Raw genomic sequence first — 20,825 nt, 5'->3', positions numbered from 1 at the left:
GGGACTCGCTAAGCGCCGCTATTTGTATCAAACGATATTTTAATTGTTGCACAGACCGAAATTAAGGGGAGCGGGTGAGTGAAGAATTGAGAGCGATGAGTGTCTACCGATTTGAATCCATTACGGGCGCTATAGACGTAATATACACGAATTTAATACACGAAGCGTTTATTCATTTGCGTTAGTATCTTTCAAATTAGTTCATTTGTAAGGCGGAAAGTATAAAAAGCTCGTGGAGGATATATTTTACACGTATTGAAAAAATAACGAAAATAATGTACCTACCAATATATTTCATTACAATTACCAAACACGGTTATAATTTCCACAGTACTTAAAACCGTAACTATTTTAGATAAGCTACAGACTGAGTTTTCGCCATTAAAAAATATTTTTAACAACTACTTCGGTGCGTTGAGAACTAATTAGGTATTTTTGATGGCGTTTTATTTCATTTTTTTAACACACTGGAAACTTTGTTAAAATGGTGGATACGTTCCGCGCGATACTACTTAAAAAATCAGCGGTGGAGACGTTTCCTAATTTAAAAAAAAACATTTTCTTGCTGTTATAACTTTTTTATTTATTAATCATATAATACAAAGTATTTTACAAAGTATAATACATATGAATGATATTATTAGGAATAACTACAACTCAATTCGTGACCTTAATAATATTCCTTTTTTTAAATTACGTATTAAGAACAACAAAGAAATAATGCAAGTTTAACACGTTTATAACAAAATAATACAATAATACATGAGCAAAAAACCTTTTCTTGCTCGAACAAAATAAATATATAAAAACGCATTTAAGAATGGAGGAAGTGGTAGTAACTAAGGGAGATAAGGTCGTTAACATCAAGCGATGCAATCATAGTGACAGTGATCATTTCTGATGATGTTTTCATTCCCTTTCCCCACCGAATGGTGCATATGGCACTGGAACACCAATCGCAGCGTAACTTGATCATTTTTTGTTACATGAAGGTAGGATGATCAGTCTTACGCTTCAGGTACCAGTCCAGGAACTATGAAATATTCTAGATCTATTTTTTTACTGTCTTAGAACGGGGTAAATAACCCTAGTTAGGCAGTCGAAGCAACTTTTTATAAATTATAATTTTGTGTATGTAATATAATATGATCATAAATAAATAAATGAAAAAATAATTCCATTGCACCAAAGTCCTATGTTGAGTTGGGACGAATATATGTACAACACTTTAACAGTCGATATCACCATATATATTGTACAGAACAAAAACATCATGGCATATCAACATATAGAAAGAATATTCAATAATTTATTTTTTAAAACATTAAAAAATACATGAAAAAATTCAATTGAAATAAAGAACCTCAAATATTCGAAATAAATTTTTCATTTCTGATGATTAGAATATATGTATCCTAGAGAGTGAAACAAAAAGTTAAAATATTTAGGTTTTAAAATCCAGAGTCACAGCGTCCTAAACTCCGAAGTGGGGAACAAACGAGTGAAGCCTTGGCAACATTTGAGGCGCTACTCTGACCCGCTCTTGCAGCCGTAGAAAACACTTGAAAATCTCGTGTATTTACGTTAAAAATACGCGATAAAATTGGTTTCTGTGGCCGCGAGAGCGTTTGGAATATCACCCCTGGATGCCTAAGAAATGTCGTATGGTACGACAAGCACATGCGGATTGGAAACAAGATTCTGATATACAAAACGCGTGTCAGACCAATTATGATGTAGGCAATAGAGACGAGGATAGATACGGTAAGAACAAAAAATAAAATCAAACTAAATAACTTCTCAGAACGTCAAAGAAAAAAGTAATAAGGGCAATTGCAGAGAAAACCTAAGAAATTAGACGTACTAGATAGATTCTAGAGAGATTACGTCAATAGAATGGACAGCTCTAAAATCAACTTAATTTTATTAAAAACTACAACACAACATATTATTATTAATGAATTGTGTATTTTTTTAAATTCTTTATGGTATTTTTAAAGTGTTGATTTGAGATTTCAGTCACTTTATACCTTAGCTATTTACTTTACCATCCGTATGGAATTAACAGTTCAATCATCAGTAATATTGCTTCGATATGATGCGCTGTGATGTTTTTAATATCTGAGCATTGATACATAAAATAGTAACGATCTAAAATATCTTTTAAAGTATAAAATTAATGCACGCAGGAACTTAACTTAAGATCCATATTACACGAAATAATTATAAACCCATTTGATCTGATGTGGACCGTCGCGCCACGTCTTACAGTGGGTTTATCCGTTTTTTTTACTTTGCCGCAGGTTACATTCACCAGATAACCTGCTAATTTTGGCATAATAGGTAAACCAAGCCATTCATCATAAACCATCTCCGCCCTACATTTTCCTTGACATCAAACAGGTAAGGTTCTAGGGACCTAACCTTATTATGTTACTTATTATGCTGAATTTGTCTGGCGCCTGGACCCACTATTTTTAATGGAATCGGATAACTTCCTTTTCAAGATATTTTCCACTTGGAAGTCTAAAGTAAGCAAATTGTGGTCAGTGATTATTTATAGCTTATTAGAACAGTTTTTATTTTAAATTATTTCAAATAAATAAGCATTCTAAAAACAAACTTTAGAGATTTTCCGAACATAAAAAAGTACAATTATGTGTGTGATATAAAACCAGAACCCTGGACGTTTAAAAAATAAGGCATAAAAATAAGGCCTTGTTTTTAAATCGGTAGCTATTCTTACCTTGAAACATTTTCGAAATGTAGATAAACGTACAAAATAAATATATTGAAATTGAATTGAAATACTCTGAGGTAAAAATCCTAAAGAATATAATCGAGTGAAGATAAATCCGCTTCTCAGTGGAGTAATTGGCGCGTTGGCCTACCATGCATAAGTTCCTAGATTTGATTCCTGGCTGGGGACGTGAAATGTTAGTTTTAAAGGTTTAATTGTTTATTTACTGGGACCTGAATTGTAGGGATTTCTTTATATTCTATGTAACAAAAATTATTTTAATACCCTTCAACAAGAGTAAGTACCAAAGCAGAGCTCTATGCACCACTGAACATAATTTGTTTAATTATTTGTTTTATTAGGTAAACAAACAGAATGTACACAAATATTGTCAATTTCTTTGTAAATTAGTGTAGGACACTCATACACACCAAAAAAATTGTTTACACTTGATACAAAATCATCATCATCATACCCCTGCCCGCATCCAATGGTACATAAGGCACTGCATTAGTACACTTAATGCAATCATCTGTTGCATGAGGGTAAAGTGATCAGAATTACGCGTCAGGTGCTAGATAAGGAACATGAAATATTGCAGTGTGGAACCACCTATTTGATCAAGATTTCATGCCAACCTTCCCAGGAATCAAACCTGAAACCTTAAGCATGGCAGGTAAGAGCTCCAACCACTACACTATGAGGTGAACTTACCCACACACCATTTCATTTTTCTTAATTTCCACCTGAGAGCTGCCATCGAGTCGAAAGCACTCGTCCAGGATTCTGGTTCTACTTCTTACCAGCAGTGTATTTTTAAACCCCCCGGACACAAAGACTACCTGTGAAAAAGAATATCTATTAATCTCAAATTATATTTTGATAATATTTAATTATTGTATTTTACATATCAATACAACCAGCAGAATAGAATTTAGAGTTTCATTGATACATTTTTTATATCATTGGCTTGTCAATCACAAGCAAAACTGGTTTTACTATACGAACTTATAACCATAGCGGAAATATTTTTCGAAGTAAATTCCAGGCACGCGCCGGGCAACATTTTCGGTCGGTTAGCCAATAATTATAGTCGGGAAGTTGGTGCAGCTACCCTGCAAGGGGTGGTGACCCTGCTTTACATCGCGTCTTCAGGGCAGGGAACTCACCCCTTCCAGTTACAGGGTTGCCACAATCTTTCAAAATTAAGGCGAATTAAAATCATCATTGAAGAAGAAAAAAAACACGCCTTTTTTAATAATAAGTGTTTTAATCAAATTAATTTACGTTTTTTGTAAGCAAACATATTAACGTTAATTCAGTCAAATGGCCTATATTATTATTAAAAATTTTCCCCACAACACTACTGAAATGAGATATTTACAACCGAAGTATTATTTAAATAAAAGTACAATAAAAACTATAAAGAAGAGTGTGGCCTAAAATATTTTACTTATTATGTTTTTTTTAAATCATAATTAAAGTCTAATACAACCTATAATTCAGAAAAATACCATGAAATTTGTGTGAAAATATTTGTATTTCTTTTTAGAAACAAAAATTAAAGATTGTTCTTTTATTTCCTTTTAATCTAATAAATTCCGTTTTTTTAACTTCAATGCTTTGTTTTTATTTGAGCACCAATGCACCTAAGTTTATTCTAAAGTTCAAGAGGGCGATCAAAATGCCATCAAAATTGGCCATTCCGAATTCGATAAACTGCCGATAAACTAAAATACGAAAAGTAGAATAGAAAATCCAAAAGTGCTGCAATTAAAAAATTATTAGTTGAATTTTCTTGATAGTGATGGTCATTAATATAATTTATACAGATACGTAGTGTATGATACTGTGTTTTATGTTTCTAATATTATGTTTTCTTACTATTTTGGATTATATTAACTAAATGTTATTAAATATTTATATATAACAACTTACCAACTTTTCTGTGTCTATCGGTTTCGAGACGTACCCGTCTCTTCATCAGAACACCAATAAAACCAACTTGCAATACCCATTATACACCTTCACTATAGTTGTTGTACAAAAATACAAAACCAACACGACATGCATTTTAATAAGCACGCGCCCTGATTGGGACAAACATACACTGACTAGATTATGAAAATATTGTATGTTGTTTGATAAATAATTGAAAAAAAAAAGTGATGGAAGGAAGAGCTTGAGTTTAATATAAACAATCAAAAATGTTTTCAATTATAGCCAAATATTTCAAAACATTTAGTTTAATGTTTGACCATTAAGTAAATGCCTTAAATATTAATCGTGTATTAACTGATATTATGTTTTGATGTAATAACTTATATTTACGTATAAGTTACCAAATAAAAATACTTTGTACTCTTTCACTTTCTATTCTACCAATTAGCAACTTCACCCTCTAATGGGCATCTTCATACTGATAAATAATATACAGTTAAGGGATAATTTATATCAAACAAAATATTATCTTTAGAGTATTATTTAAAAATTAGCCGAAAGAGATACAATACGTAAAATTTCAATGAAACATCGTGGGACAAATTAGTGAAAACATGTGTTGCGGTGTACTATAGAAATTATTTTATTCTATGAATAGATGTATTGTTTTATTACAATAAACAGGGTCAAACTAAGGGGGCTGATTAAAATATTTTCTTCTTATGTACCGTCCCAGATGAGTTATCTTTTATAATTCCTTGGAGTATAATATCGTGTATTATATGTTTTATTAATAAAAAAAAAATAACATAAAACATTTATCCAATGGTTCTTTCTAACTAATATTTATTTATTTAATATTTTGATAGCTTGATTTGAGGAATCGTATAATTTCTTATACGTTATATTGTTAAAGGCAATTGTGCCGTTTAACAAACAGATGATCAAAAAATGCACCTGTTTTACATATGGCGTTTACTTAAAAATAAATGTTTTAAATAACATATTTGTGACATCCCTGATCTAAGATAAGCCAGTGGGGCCTCGCGCACGGTTGCGCCGGGAGCCAAAGGCGGTCCATCAGCAGCTCATCATGTCCCCAACTGTCGGGACGTATTGACCGTTGGTCGTGTACAGCGGGACAGTTTAGGGTTGACACGAGTAGCGAGACGACAAGAACACCTATTATTATATGCGGACGGAGTAGATTACTCGATAGCGATGGGCCCTGAATGTATTTTTCATAAATTCAGATATTCAATCAGATAATTCACTAATCTTATTAAATAATTTGATTAAATCTCAATCTAAAAATCTCAATTATTTCACGAAATATATCATTGGAGAAATGAATTATTCTGCTTTTTTGTATACGCAGAAATGATGACATCTTTTTTCATTAAATTTCTTTAACATTGTATTCTACAATAATACGGAATTATCTTCAATATTATAAGGCTTTGGGTTCAATTCCCTTCATGGTTGATATGACATATTTATTTAAAGGGGTGTTTTTACACTAGAATATTTCATAGTCCCGGTACTGGTACATAAAGCGTAAGATTGATCATCTTACCCGTCTTGTTACAAAAATTATCAAGATACGCTGTGATTCGTGTAACAATGCAGTGCCCTACGCACCATTAGGTGCAGAAAGGGAATGATGATGATGATGGCCGGTTTCGGAATTGGACTAATCTTTTGTAAATTTAATTTCTTTTATTCAAAGATTTTTGATAAATTAGACTGATTTATTTTTAAGCTTTGATAAGAGAACGGTTATGTTCTAAAACCGGTCAGCAAATATTTTATTCTCCAAAGGAAAAAGATAAATACTTAGAATCTTATTATTTACTGAAATATTTTAATTTTCACACCGTTTTTTTTAAGTTGTAAATAACTTATGCTGGAAATATGGGAATTACTACATTATTAAAAATAATTTTACTATTATTGCTAACGGCCGTGGCCAATTTGTACAAAATTGAAGTAAAATATAAAGTTAAATAATAGAAAGCAAACTTGGTTAATTGTTATGGTTAAACTCAATAAAAGTCATGTATAGTAAAAAAAGATTTACAGAAAACAGTGAAGTATAGAAGAAATTTAGTAAAAAATAAATTCATTTTAGGTTTCATTACAATCAACCCCCTCGGGGGTCATAAGGTTTGTAAATCTTACATTGGCACACATTGTTAGGCACACAAATTCAGCAAAAATAAAAATAAATAGACATTCATATGGGTATATTATATAAACAGACTGAATCTCTTGGTTATTGTTACAAAGTCAGTAGTACCCACTTCCTATATACTACTGAATGAGGGTGAAAGTATCTAGATATCAAGTATGACTGCTTGTTAATATAATGTTTCACGGGTCTCAAACTAATTATTTTATTTATTCTATCTTCCAATTAAAGAAAATAATTATTAAAAATATAATTAAAATATTGCATAAATAAAAACAAATAGAAATATGATATATATATTCATACATACATACATACACACACACATATACACATATATATTTACACACACACACATACAAACCAGGGGCGTACGGTGGGGTTTTTAATCAGGGAAGCAATTAATATACATGTAATTGGTACATAATAATATTTACTACCCTTAAGAAATTAAAGACAAACTAAATATAATATACATATGATTAGAAATAGTAGCAATAATTTTACATATCTTGTAATAAATTGTAATAACAAAACAACCAACATCACTATAATAAATAACTGCGAAGTATTTTGTTGCATTATATTTTATTTAACTAAAATCTAGTGAAACCAAAATAGATATTATCTTGATAAAAAACATGACATTTCAAAGAAAATGAATTGTTCATTATTTAAACCCGAAAAATCAACAGATTATGTAGTAGATTATAAACTTTTTTCTTATAACAAATCAACATATTATTGATGTAATGTTTGAATTAAATTCTACATCCTATTTTGTATTCCTACTCCACCGCAAAATAATAATTGTAATATTTTGTTCAGCGTCAAAATACTAAAATCGCATCTTCGCTACGCGGCGCGGCGTTGCGTTTGCATCGCATCTAAACTACATGGAAAATAATGTATTGGTATGTTTCGATTGCTTCCGTTGCCTAGTGAGAATTTTAGTCTTCGCCTGCGCCCGGACTGCGCGTTCAGTACGGCGCTGGAACGGAATTTTGAATTTGCTTCCATCGCGATCGTTCTTTGAATCGATACCCAACCAGCCAGTAGAAAATACTTGCCGATCAAGCGATCAGTACGCGCATGTCGCGCATGACAGCGCTGGTAAATGGATGTGTTGGGAGGTTATGTTGCTTTTTATAATTTTTTTTATAAAGCGATTTTAAAATTCCTCCAAAATTTATCGCGATTATTAGTAAAATTATTATTACATTATTTGTTTATAGTAACATAAATGTTAGGTACTCGTATTATGACCGATAGTAAATTTATTTTACATGCTTTTTTATAAATACAATTTGTCAAAATTAAGGGGAACCAATGGTTTCGTTCGTTCTATGAAAGGACCGCGCATGATACAAACATTTATACGCGCATATATGCATCCACATACATACATTAAAACTTAATATAAAGAATAATATGATTATTGGATAATGCGATAAAATTAATTGGATTATTGCACAATTGGCGACGTGAGCAGGCGCCAAGTGAAACTGCTCCTTAATAAATCTCTCTATTATAACTAATTCTATTTAATTTAACAGATTTCATAACAATTTGTGGCGGTTCTTGAACAGCCCAATTATGCGTTTAATAAATTTTGGTAAGCGGTTCGTCCTCAAAGGGCTACGAATTCCGTAGAGAGTGAATCATAGCAATTTCGTCAGAAAATCATCATTTACGGTTTCACAGATACAATAATTATAGACTGGATCCTAGGATAAGATGATTGATGTCAGTAGCTGGACCCTGGTCCCAAAGTCACTATTTAAGGACCCTTAATGGTGCCGTTATCCATTCCGTTTATGGTGTTATTCAATCATATTTATTTTAAAAAGCTTTCAGTATTAGTATTAGTATTAACATTTAGTAATATTTTTTTAATCTTATACAAAGAAGGTTACTTTTTCACATTATTAAAATCAAGAATCAAGCAACCCAGAATTATTTTTTTCTTTGACTTTTTGTATATTGATGGGTACGGGTAGAGAAATTATGAAGATTGCGAAATACTTTCAATATCTATTCTTTAATAGAATTGTATTGTACGAGTATCAGTAATAATAATAATAATAGTGTATGGATAATTTATAGAGCGCTATTTTTGTGAAAATCACCTCAAGGGCGCTGTACAGTAAATATCCCAACACGTCTTGCAGCTACAGAGCGCATGGACGGCTGGGATTCTAGTTCCTCGTCTCCAATGATAATATATATGAGCTAGATAACAGAACGTCTTGCAGCTACAGAGCGCATGGACAGTTAAAAATCTAGCCCCTATTTACATTTTTATTTTTTATTGTTTTATTTGACAAATTACATATTTACCATTATTAGCTATACAATTGTTTCCACTTTCCAATAAGCTTATTTATTCCATTGGTATAAAAATCACAGGACTTAGACTTAAAAAACAAATCTAAGGATATTTTGACTTTCGCCAACGAACTAAAAAAAATATTTCGAAAATTCTGAAGTCATCCGAATGAGTAAAAATCAGAGTAATCGCTTAATTTTTTTGATTTATTTACAACGACCTTGCCCATGGAACAATCGTGTCCCGAAACCACTTGACATATTTATTTTATTTAAGTAATAATCTATTTTAATCCCCCTATTAAAATACCTTCAAATTTAAAAAAAAATAAAAAATTGGTTACTGGGTTTAAGTCGAGAAAAATCGGAAAATTTACCCAAAATACATTCTTAAATAATAAATTGTATAAATTAATATTGTTTAACTGTATAGTAAATTAACTAGTAGGTAATAATGTTATTGTTTATTTTTGCATAAAAATGTCTGCCTTAAAACAGGTTGTACCTAGTTAGGCAGACTAGACATGATCCGGAGAAATCTATTACCTAAGTGTTTATGTAGTAGATAAAGTAATCGTTATTTTGTTAATAAACTATCATTATTATTAATATTATTATTTTAATTTTAATATTACTTGTCCCTAAAAAAATTTTAAACGATCTCAGTTAACTTGAGAATTGAAACGACTTTTCATTATTTCTAGTTTTTTTTGCTTGCTGTTTAAACCTTTGTTGAAAAATGGGTTATGGATCTACGATCCAAGGGTTATTCAGAAATTATTAAAATCTAATCAAATTTAGTTTGAATCGAGAGACATGCAATCAAACCATTAGGTATACCTAATTATATTTGTTAGGGATATATAATATATTATTAAATCTAACTATCACAATATCATTAACATAGTCTGAATCTTGATTAATGGTTTTAATAGATGCATAGTTAAATGTTAATCAGTTTAAGTTACAGAATCGGATTACGGTCTCGCGGGCTTGTGTTACGGACTCACAGATCAGAGGTCCGAGATTTGAACCCCACTCTACCTCAACTTGATTCCCATTTTCTAATAGTGAGTTATTTAAAACTCGTTAAAAATGGAACAGAGGTTGAAATATTTGGGTAAATCTTATGAACGCACGTATATATTTTTTTTATGTTAACGATTTGCGCAATCACGGGACGATACTATTAATTTTATAAACATTTTTATTTTTGATTAGCATATAAAAATAAAAAAATAAAAGTTTTGCATTCGTTGATTGGATGCAATTTTTTTTTTGTAAAGCAAAGCCCCTAGAGCTAGAATATTTTTACCTATTTGCCACGCAATACCAGTCAATATAACAATTGTAAAAAAAAATGTTAATTCCTGTGCTTACGACTGTTTGAAAATATCCTCAAATTTTACAGAACTCGTAGAACTAAGATTCATAAAACAAATCTTCAAGTAGCGCCAAAACAACATAAATGGAAAACTGTAAAAAGGTTTCTGGCATAGAGCTAAATAGTATAGTGTTTAAAGTAATCTCAACCCAGCTATTGACAGATCAAAACCTATGTAAATGCTTTAACTGCAATATTTTCATCAGCTTCATCTACGTTGAGAAAAAAATAATATTTACATATACATTTAAAAACTAAAATAGTTTATTTATTATACTGTTTTTTAAAGTCTCTAAATGATGCAGAAAACACTGCTGTAAATGGACTTTTAAGTATCAGGAGTCTGCAGCGAACAAACCAGTATTTCATTTACACTACCATTGTTATTCATATCTAAACCAGCCAATATTATCGGATAAGAAGTGTGAGATCACATGCTCACCTTGCATGAGGGCAGAATACACTGAACAAAATTCACCACAAAATTTTAAAAAACCCAAACCATTATCATGACCACAAAGTGGTGTTGATTAGTTACTGTATACGTTTTTACCGGTGAGTGAGTTTTAGCTGAGCTTGCGGCGGGGTTTTTGTCGTTTTGTAGTGTCCATAAGGATCGCATGGGAGCTTTATTTGGCCTAATAGGAATATATATGCACAATCTTCTCGCTATCGGTGACAATAAATCGTGAATATAATAAGGCGTGTCAGTGCAGTTCGCGCATATATTGGCTAACGCATTCTATACAAGTGGCTGCAATGTCTTTTGTGTGGAACGCGAGTAATATCAAGCATTATTTTATTTGTAAGCGTATCTATATTTTACAATATTGCACACTTTACACATTCTCCTATTAAAAATATTTTTAAATCGCATAAAACCACTTACCGACCTTTCTATGTCAACAGATTTCGACACGTACCCGTCTCTTAGTCCGGACACTAATTATTTAATTTTTTTTAATAATAACCTTTATTAGCATAAATAAACAATACATTCAGCAAAAAAAATGAAATACTAAGGGTTAAGCTTGCCAAACAAGAGTCTGGCTCTTGTGTTTGGCAAGATTACAAAATAAAATGAAAAAGAAACAAAAAAGGCAAAACAAAACAGTGAAATAAATAAATAATTAAACAATTTTGAAAATTAAGAAAATATGACACTAATAAAATTTAAATAAAAACACGAAATTTATAAACACAACATACATTAAACCTACATCTTTATTTTCAAAATACAGTTAATGTTAATTATGTCAAGAAGCTTATTTTAAATGTATCCTTAAATTTTCCGTAATTTATTTCTTAGAATTTGTGGTAAATTATTGAAAAGCTTCCGCCCTACATCAGTATAATGATGTTTGGCCGCGGTAGTTTTTATTCTATGTAGAGCGAGGCATCATGTTCTTAACCTTCCCGTAATCTTTATATATATAATTCTTCTGTACGTGTGATATCACTGAACTCCTCAGAAAGGGCTACCGATTTACGTGCGGTTTTCAGTGAAATGTAGATCTTTGCGCTGCTCGTGTTCGTAGATATTAAAATCTTCAATCTAATCTGTAAAACAAAAGTTTGGAGCATAAATGTTTTATTCATCGATTTACCAGGTTGGCATTCGACGAGAATGCGTTTCAAATTTTTTTGTGTTTGAGTGGGTTCCTGGATGGTTTAAATTCACAATTGGACCCGGTAGGTGGCGGTGCGATCTCAATGTCAAATGTCACTTAGTATATAGTTTATCGAAAATTCAAATTTTTCGAGATTTTGAGTTTGCTAAACCAGCTAATAGCATGCAAGCGAACGTTCGGACAAGACAACGTCTGCCGGGTTTGCTAGTTTAATACACATACATAACTGAAAGCGTAAACTTTATATTGAAATACAAAAAAAAGTAATTAAAATATTTTTTTAAATACTTTTCAGCAGTCCAGTCCTACTGATATAATTATTGTATTCTAATTAAAGACTTTTATTGACACCGCACGCGTCTGGTAGGTACATATAAAATTACTAATTATTAAAAATGGTCAAAACATTTCGATATAAGTTCCTAACTACTCTTAAACTTTTTGACTTCGTAGTTTTATGTAAAAGCATTATCTAATGCAAATAAAAGTTAAAACTGGAACTAATCATACAAAAAAAACAAAAATTCGTTTTATGTCACTTCAAAATTAATATTCATGAATCACTTTACCCTGGAGATATTATATAACGAAAACGACGGTATATAAGTTATCCATAATAATAATAGTAATTAAATACATATTATATTATTAAAAATACTTCCTTATTTTAGAAATTAAAAAAAAAATGTAGCAATGTTAACATATAGGTAACTGATTAAAAGTGTTAAAAAAATATTTAAAGAAAATTTTATCATCAACAAAGAGAATCTAAATATAGATTCAGAACACTTGCGTAGTAAGTAGTTACATATTTTAATAACATTACTGATAACTAAAAAGGGTCAACACATCTCGATATAATATTTTAACCATCGAACTTTTCAAATTGTAGTTTTATATTACTATCCCTCTGTTTACCATCGTCAACTTTCGGAAAAAGTAGTATGCCCGGCGTCCGCAAAAAAAACCTGTTCAATACTTGTCACCAATGATTTTGTACAACAGGACCATAGTTGTTGGATATTGAATATGGTATTTATAATAAAGATTATATAAGCCATTTCACATGAAAACATTTAAAATTTATCTTTACTGAAGCTGCAATTAGATCAACGCGTACGTTGGAATATTAATTAAAGAGTGATTTTTCAAACAGTCTTAAATCAAAATATATGAAATTCAAAGTAAGAATGCCATTATAATAAGCCGTATGACTAGCAATTTTTTTTTTCACTGTCACTAAGTCCTATACTCTAAAACATTTTTTTTTCTTCGAAATGCTCCCAAAAATCATTGTTTTAATAAGAAATTTGATGTGGCCAAATAACTATAGTGTAAAAAATTGATCTGATTGCATACCTTGAGTCTAAAATCACTTTGACATGTCAAATAAATAAAAAGTTTATCTGATAACAACGGACAAAACAAACACGAATAATTTTTTTTCTCCAAATGATTATGTTTTACTTACGCCGCTTTAAAAAATCACTCTTAAATTGTAAATTTTACTTTGTAAAAAAATATGCATCCCAACTACTAGAAGTATCAAACTGGAGGGTCGCAGCGGATGACAGAAAAAGTTGAATACGAAAGTTAATGGAGGCCTAGACTCGATTTGGGCTGTAATGCCATTGCAGAGGATGAAAAATGTAACTTTTTGTAGTAAATTATTTGAACTTTATTTAGAAATCGCAATAAAACATCGAGAAAAAAAATCAAACGTGTTAGAATTTCTAGTTCCTGTGTACTTACATTCATACACGTCATCTATGCTGTAATCTATGAAATCCTGCTGGTGATTTAGGATCGGTGTTTTCGTGTAATCCTTGACATAATGAAACATCGCGGGAGTAGTTAAAAAATATTTTGATATATGACATCGTGCCGTATTGTGGTGGGTGCACGGTGTAAGGTCGCAATATCTGCTGACAATATCTCCAATCTGGCCGGTCACACGGACCCGATATGATCTCCTGTGCTGTGCTTCTCTCCTGGCACCCGTGCCATAAACCACTACCTACAGACTTCATTTGGATATCATTAAAATTTAAATGATACCGTAGTTAAAATTTTTACCGGTGTATATTTTTACTATTATTTATGAAAGCGTCACTCGCAAAAAATATCCGATAGCTAAACAAAATAAATCGACATCCGTTTTACTTTTTAAAAACTGTGTTATCAGTCGTAGTATTGTTTATTCGTTTTGTTTAATAGTTTTGAAGGAGCAGCCGTCTATCCACGGCTATTATAAAACTGGTATTTAAGTATAATACTGCCGTGCAATCCCTAATCCGCCGTAACTCGAATAATCCACTTGCGAGAAAAACGCAAAAAACTTTTCAAACAAATAAATTGCCATGATATTTACATAAACTTCAATTTTAAAAAAATCATCGTAAGGTTGTGATGTTGACGATTAATTATGATGAAAAAGCTTTTCATATAAGTCATTGTAGAAAAAGAAAAAAAAAAATTTCGAATTCACATCAGACAAAAAGTTGTCTCAAAACTAGTAAAAATGCAGCATTACTTGATAGTGCAAAAAAACCTTCTTTTAATGATTTTTACTAGATATTTCAGCGTAAAATGCAATATTTTATAACGTTTACTGGATTTTATTTAATATTTGGAGAAAATTATTAGTTTTTATTAGCAAATACTTATATTGAGTATAAACAGTTTGAATTTAAACACACATTAATTTTTAATGAAAACATTGTTTACTTATCAAATTATTATATTAAAATTAAAATAACAACACTTGGCGTTTATTTTTACAAATAAAAATATTCAACATAATCAAGCATTTTTTTATTTTTATTTTTTTTTTATTTTTTATACAATACATTTTTGAAATACAAAATAGGTAAATATACAGAACATCTTATATATAACGTTTCTACCTCTCTAATAAAGTAGATACTTGTGTTTAGAGAGGGAGTTCGTTTCACATTTTTTTTTTTATAAACAAAGTAAATTAAAATTAAAATTAAAAATAAACAAGGTAAATTAAAAATAAAAAATAAACATTCTTTGGTATGGAGTCTAGGAAGGGGTGAGTCTTAAATGTTTTTTAAGTAATTTTTGTAAGTATTTTAATCATTTATAGGATAAAGATTGACGTTACGGCATTGGTTTACAACCTTTTAGTTGTCGTAGCGAAAAAAGAGTTGTATACACTTATGGCTTATTAAATGCTAATTACGAATCAATAAATGACTCAAAAACGACTTAACGTGAGTTACGGCGGTTTAGACTTTGCACGGCAGAATAAACGTTAGTTAATTCTAGCTGTCTTTATTTTGCCGTGCAGTGCCGTGAAAAAAAGATTTAATGATTAGATGTCCTAAAAACTAATTTCTAAGATTTTCGATAAAAATAATTTTTTTAAATTTTATATGGTATATTACAAAATACTGTTTTGGAACGTATAGACATCATTTTATTTTATTTTTATTTCGTAAACTCAAATATGTACATAAATTTACAAAATATATTGCTATTGTGTTATGGTGAGAATAGGTCAAGCAGTCGAAGTGGGGCAAAATATTTGTACGGATCTATCGGTTCCTGTAATATATGGCCAATCCCCGTTCTAAGGAACCGATGTATTGCGGTAAATAAAAAATAAATAAATTAAATTTGAGTTTTATAATAAATCGCGTGAGATAAGAATATCGATCTATATCAATAATTAAGGATAAAGTGATCGCCTTAACATCGCCAGCGCGGAGTCGTATTAAGCACTAACATACATCCTTGTATCAGCCGTGATCAAATGGCATATAAAGATAAACAAAGTTCGTGACCACACTGAATCATAAATCCTACTCATCCACTTGTTGAGGGTACAGAGTACAGACTGAAGGAGGGTATCTAGAACCATTATAATTATGCCCCTCACACATACCGCCAAGAAACAAGAAACAAGAACTGAAATGAGTGTATGTCTCTCTGTTATTAAAATATCTTATATTTATTTTACATTTTGCGTATTGCCTGTTAATTTATTTAAATCCGGTTATCGTAATATTTATTCTGCAGGTAGGTCAATTAACCAGATTAAACCATATAAATTAAACCAAAGTTTTTTATTGGTCATGAAAGAGCAGATTAAAGGTGTAAACAAAAAATTGTACTCTGTTAATCCGAGTCTAGCGAATTTATGGAATATGCAGAAAAGCTAGTTTCTAACAAAAACCGATCATGTAAGTAAGGAATAATATTTATTTAATCGAGTTAAATTTACAAAGTTTTCAAAATACCAGTACCTTAAAATTCTCAAAATTAAACCGACGCGACGGTTTGGCCCGTCGCATAAAGTATTTTCACTTTTTTATTATTATTTTTAAATGAGCAAAAAAATATGATAGCGACAGTATTTCTATATTTTTGTGCGAAGTCGAATAAATTTTCTACAATAGTTTAAAACACACATATTTTAAATTACCCGAAAACGAGACGTTTCGCGCCCCCTATGGAACAAACGGTACGTATTACATTACCGTACCCATACTTGTCCGCAGTGTTTGTTAGGAGCGCACTCGGTGGGCATGACATGACGCATAATGTCAAAGTGACGTGCCAACTTCAATCCGTTTTGTATTGCTCGTTTTAATCCCGAAAAGTTTTTTTTATTTTTTTATTTGGGAAATCAATAGTTCTACATACATATTTATAGTTAACAAACAGATATAGTGTATAAACTCAGAACTAATAATAGATTTCCACAAAGTATACAAAGTTAGTAAAGAAAAAATATTGCATATTAAATAAATACATATAAGTTTATACATATGAAAATGATATTTTCATGTACTCGTAAATATTATTTTTCAATAATCAAAGAGTTTTATTTTTTTTACGAACAGTAAGTTATTGTAAATTGGGCGGGATTAGGACACGGATGCTCGAAGAGAGGATAAGGAGGGGAAGGGAGATGTACATATTTATTATTAAAATGTTTACCAAGTTACATAATGCATTTTTAGTGTAAATTTTAAATCTGACAGAGTGATGTTTGTGTAATCTATATCTTTAAATTTTGTATTGTACACTGAAAAAGTCCTACGAAAAAAAGCATTTTTAAGATACGATGTTTTACTTATTGGTACATGAAACAGGTGGTACCGTCTACAAATCCTGGCTGGCACATGTATTGTTATTAAACTAAGTAGTTATGTACAGTCAACTATTCCTGTTATAATTTTGTGAAACAGTAGTTGGTCCGCACACACTCTAATGAAACGAAGTGATTCCATGGTAGTTGGAAGTAGTGAGAGTTGATACATAAGAAATACCGGTTTTGTATTTTAATATTTTGTATTTTTTGTATTTTAGTATGAATCAAAACTTGTTTTTAATACATTGATAATATCATTAGCAGCCTCCGTAGTGTAAAGGCCAAACCCCTTGACTCGTCCACGGAATGTTCTGGGTTCGATTCCCGATGAGAACACAAAAATTTAATGTGAATTTTTCAAGTTTTTTCAAATTTTTTCAAAAAAATATAATAAAAATTCGCCTTAATATTTAATGCATCTGCAACGTTATTCCCAATTTGTAAAAATACCTTGGAATGAAAATTTAATTGCAAATTCCATCCAGTCTTCTGTCAGCAGCCAACTCCCGTGCGTCTCTGAAGTCAGGTCCGTGGTCCGTTCGGACGTAAACTGCCGACGAACTGTCAGTCAAAGACGTCCTGGACCGCATAAATACGGCGCCTTGTTGGTGGATGCGTGGTTAAGGCTTTTTCAAAATGTATTGCTTAAAATGGTGCAGTTTACACTGCATATTAATCGATATCACAAAGTCTCGTTAATCTGATCAATAAGGAGTACCAGGGGCGCAGCGCGGCGAGGAGATGGCCCGCGATAGTCGTTATACGTTAATAATTATTATAAACAATAGTGCGCAGGCGCACGTGAACTGGTCCCCGAGATACATTGTTAACGAACCAGGGTGGGCCAGACCGCGGAAAATAACTCACCGATGTTAAGAGATGAGCGCAAACGATACAGGGGTCATTCCACTACCACCGTGCTGGAAACTGACACCGAGAAAAATATTAAATTCATGACATGTTTTTTAAATTACTTAAACAAAATATATCGACCGTGGGGCTATGTATAGCGTGTGAGCTCGCCAATATATGACAGTAAAAATTTTATTGTCTTTGAATTTCCTAGAGTTTTAACCATCGAAAAAAAAAGAAGATTGCAAATCAAATCAACAGACAATGGAAATTTGATGTGTATTATTTTAAAAGATTGTTTATAACAGAAAAATACATAGAGAAATATGCATTTTTATTTTTTGTAATAAAAACAGTCTAGTAAATTCGAATAAATAAAAATACGCTTTATATTAACAATATTAATTAAAATGCAAAAATAACATTGAATACTTGAAAAATAGATATTATTGAGTGTTACAAACATAATTTAAAAAACGGATAGCGATTAAAAGTAAAAACTATCTTTAGTTTAATTCTTATAGCGATAAATACATAAACATTATAAAACAGGAGTTATACAAATACAAAAATAATATTGTAACTAGGCGGCTACCTACACGGTTAAATTTCGAAACACCGCGCAATTTCTTATCTCGGCTACGCTATGTAAAATGAAAAAAAATATTTAAATTAATAATTTCATCACGTCATGAAGTCGCCCCTGGGTAGCGCCTGCTAACGTCAATCAACAAAAACATCCTCGTTTTTATAACAGTATTTCGGCTACGCCATGAATTTCTTATAAAAAATGTCAAAACGTCACAAAGCCACTCTCTGAGTGTCGCTACTGACATCATTTACAAAAACGTAATTATTTGTGCTTTTTTCAGGTACGCAACATTTTTTTTTAAATACACCTACCTAACCGATAAAATACTATTAGTAATGAAACCAAGGTATGCTTTAAAGTTCCGTATGTCCAAATAATATTTTTTATTATTAGAATATTATTGACATGTAGTTCAAGCATTGCTGCATTCACGTTGCTTTACTTCTGAGAGCTCAACTGCAATGTTTTTCTATGGTTATGTTTACTGTCATCTGTCATGTATTGGCGAGCTCACAGGCTATACTTACGCCCGACCGTGTTCAATACTAATATGGAAAAAGCGGTTTCATTTTTTCAATGTGTTTTCAACTAATTTATTTTATTTTTTATCAATATTCCTACAGAGATGAGGTAGAATTTTTTCAAATTCAGGATTATCGATATTCGAGCGTTTACAGGGCTTACGACCTGTCATTGGCTGGGTTGAGTGGCCACTTTACGTTTTTTAACAACATTCCCCATTCCGCTTATTAGCAAATATCGACATTGGCATCATTTTTGATTCCTGTATATATCCTATTAAATGAGAAAGCATTCACTAGCGTGTTGGAGCACCATCTATGTATTGATATTGAAGTTAAGTATTTTTAATTAGCATATTACTTTATTTTATGTATTCAACTTAATGTACTCAACCCAGCCAATGACAGGTCGTAAGCCCTGTAAACGCTCGAATATCGATAATCCTGAATTTGAAAAAATTCTACCTCATCTCTGTAGGAATATTGATAAAAAATATATACCTACTCCCCCTCGGGAGAAATCCAGATTTGTGTATGTACAAAAAATACACATACCAAAAAATAATGTTGTGTAATTTATTTTATTTATTAAAAAAAAAAACATTTATTACAACAAAAAAAAATATTAACAAATAAACCAAAATTATAGGCCAATTATAGTTTTCTTTACATTACTAAACACAGAGTCAAAAAAAGAAGAATAAAGCGTACATTGAAATAGCCACTCCACATCATTCCACACGTAAAAAATAAATAAAATATTACAATAATAATCAAATAATAAAAAAAATAAATGAAAAAGTTTTTTGTTTACTCGGACTTGAAAATCCTTTCGCCGGCGGATCCATACGGAGTCATACGGAGCTATAAGTCTTCCCTTCTTTCTTCTTTCAAACAAGAGAAAATAATTGCAATATTAAAGTGTACAAAAAATAATTTATTAGGTAGATACAGTTCGATTAAATTATAATTATTATTTTTTCTAGCATTATACACTAGGGTTCTAGCATTATACACTATCTAGCAAAAGTAATTTAACCGCAAGCACCTATTGGTGCAATCATTTTGCCAGAATGTGTAAAAGACTTACTTTACTGAGTAAAAATATATTAAAACTAATGAAACAACTTTGGTCGAAATTGTGGTTTGAATCTTTTGTCCTAAACAAGGTCGATATTAAATGTTCGAGACCCGGGGTATACGTCGCGTCGTGTCGTTTAGAATTTATGAATAATCAACTTATTTATTGTTCCATGTTTCAACTTCTATGAATTTATATAATAATTATACGTTTGTATATACATATAAATATGTACAATTCTTTTCCTGTCCGGACGAACGAAGAGTTTATATAATTGTTTTATTGTGAAAAAGAACCGAAATTGTGGGTAAGCGTTCTGGATACCTTCAGGTACAAATTCTGATAAAGGTAATCGAGCAAAGGAAAGACCGCCTCGAGGTGTGGTGGTTGGCGCGTTCGCCAACCATGCGTCAACGTAACACTGCAATATTTCACTGTC

The sequence above is a fragment of the Micrasema longulum genome, unplaced genomic scaffold (genome assembly GCF_059751315.1).
Source record: "Micrasema longulum isolate JH-2025_06_02 unplaced genomic scaffold, ASM5975131v1 h1tg002956l, whole genome shotgun sequence".
Taxonomy (NCBI): domain Eukaryota; kingdom Metazoa; phylum Arthropoda; class Insecta; order Trichoptera; family Brachycentridae; genus Micrasema; species Micrasema longulum.
The sequence above is the reverse complement of the archived record's forward strand: the minus strand, read 5'-3'. Positions refer to the sequence as shown.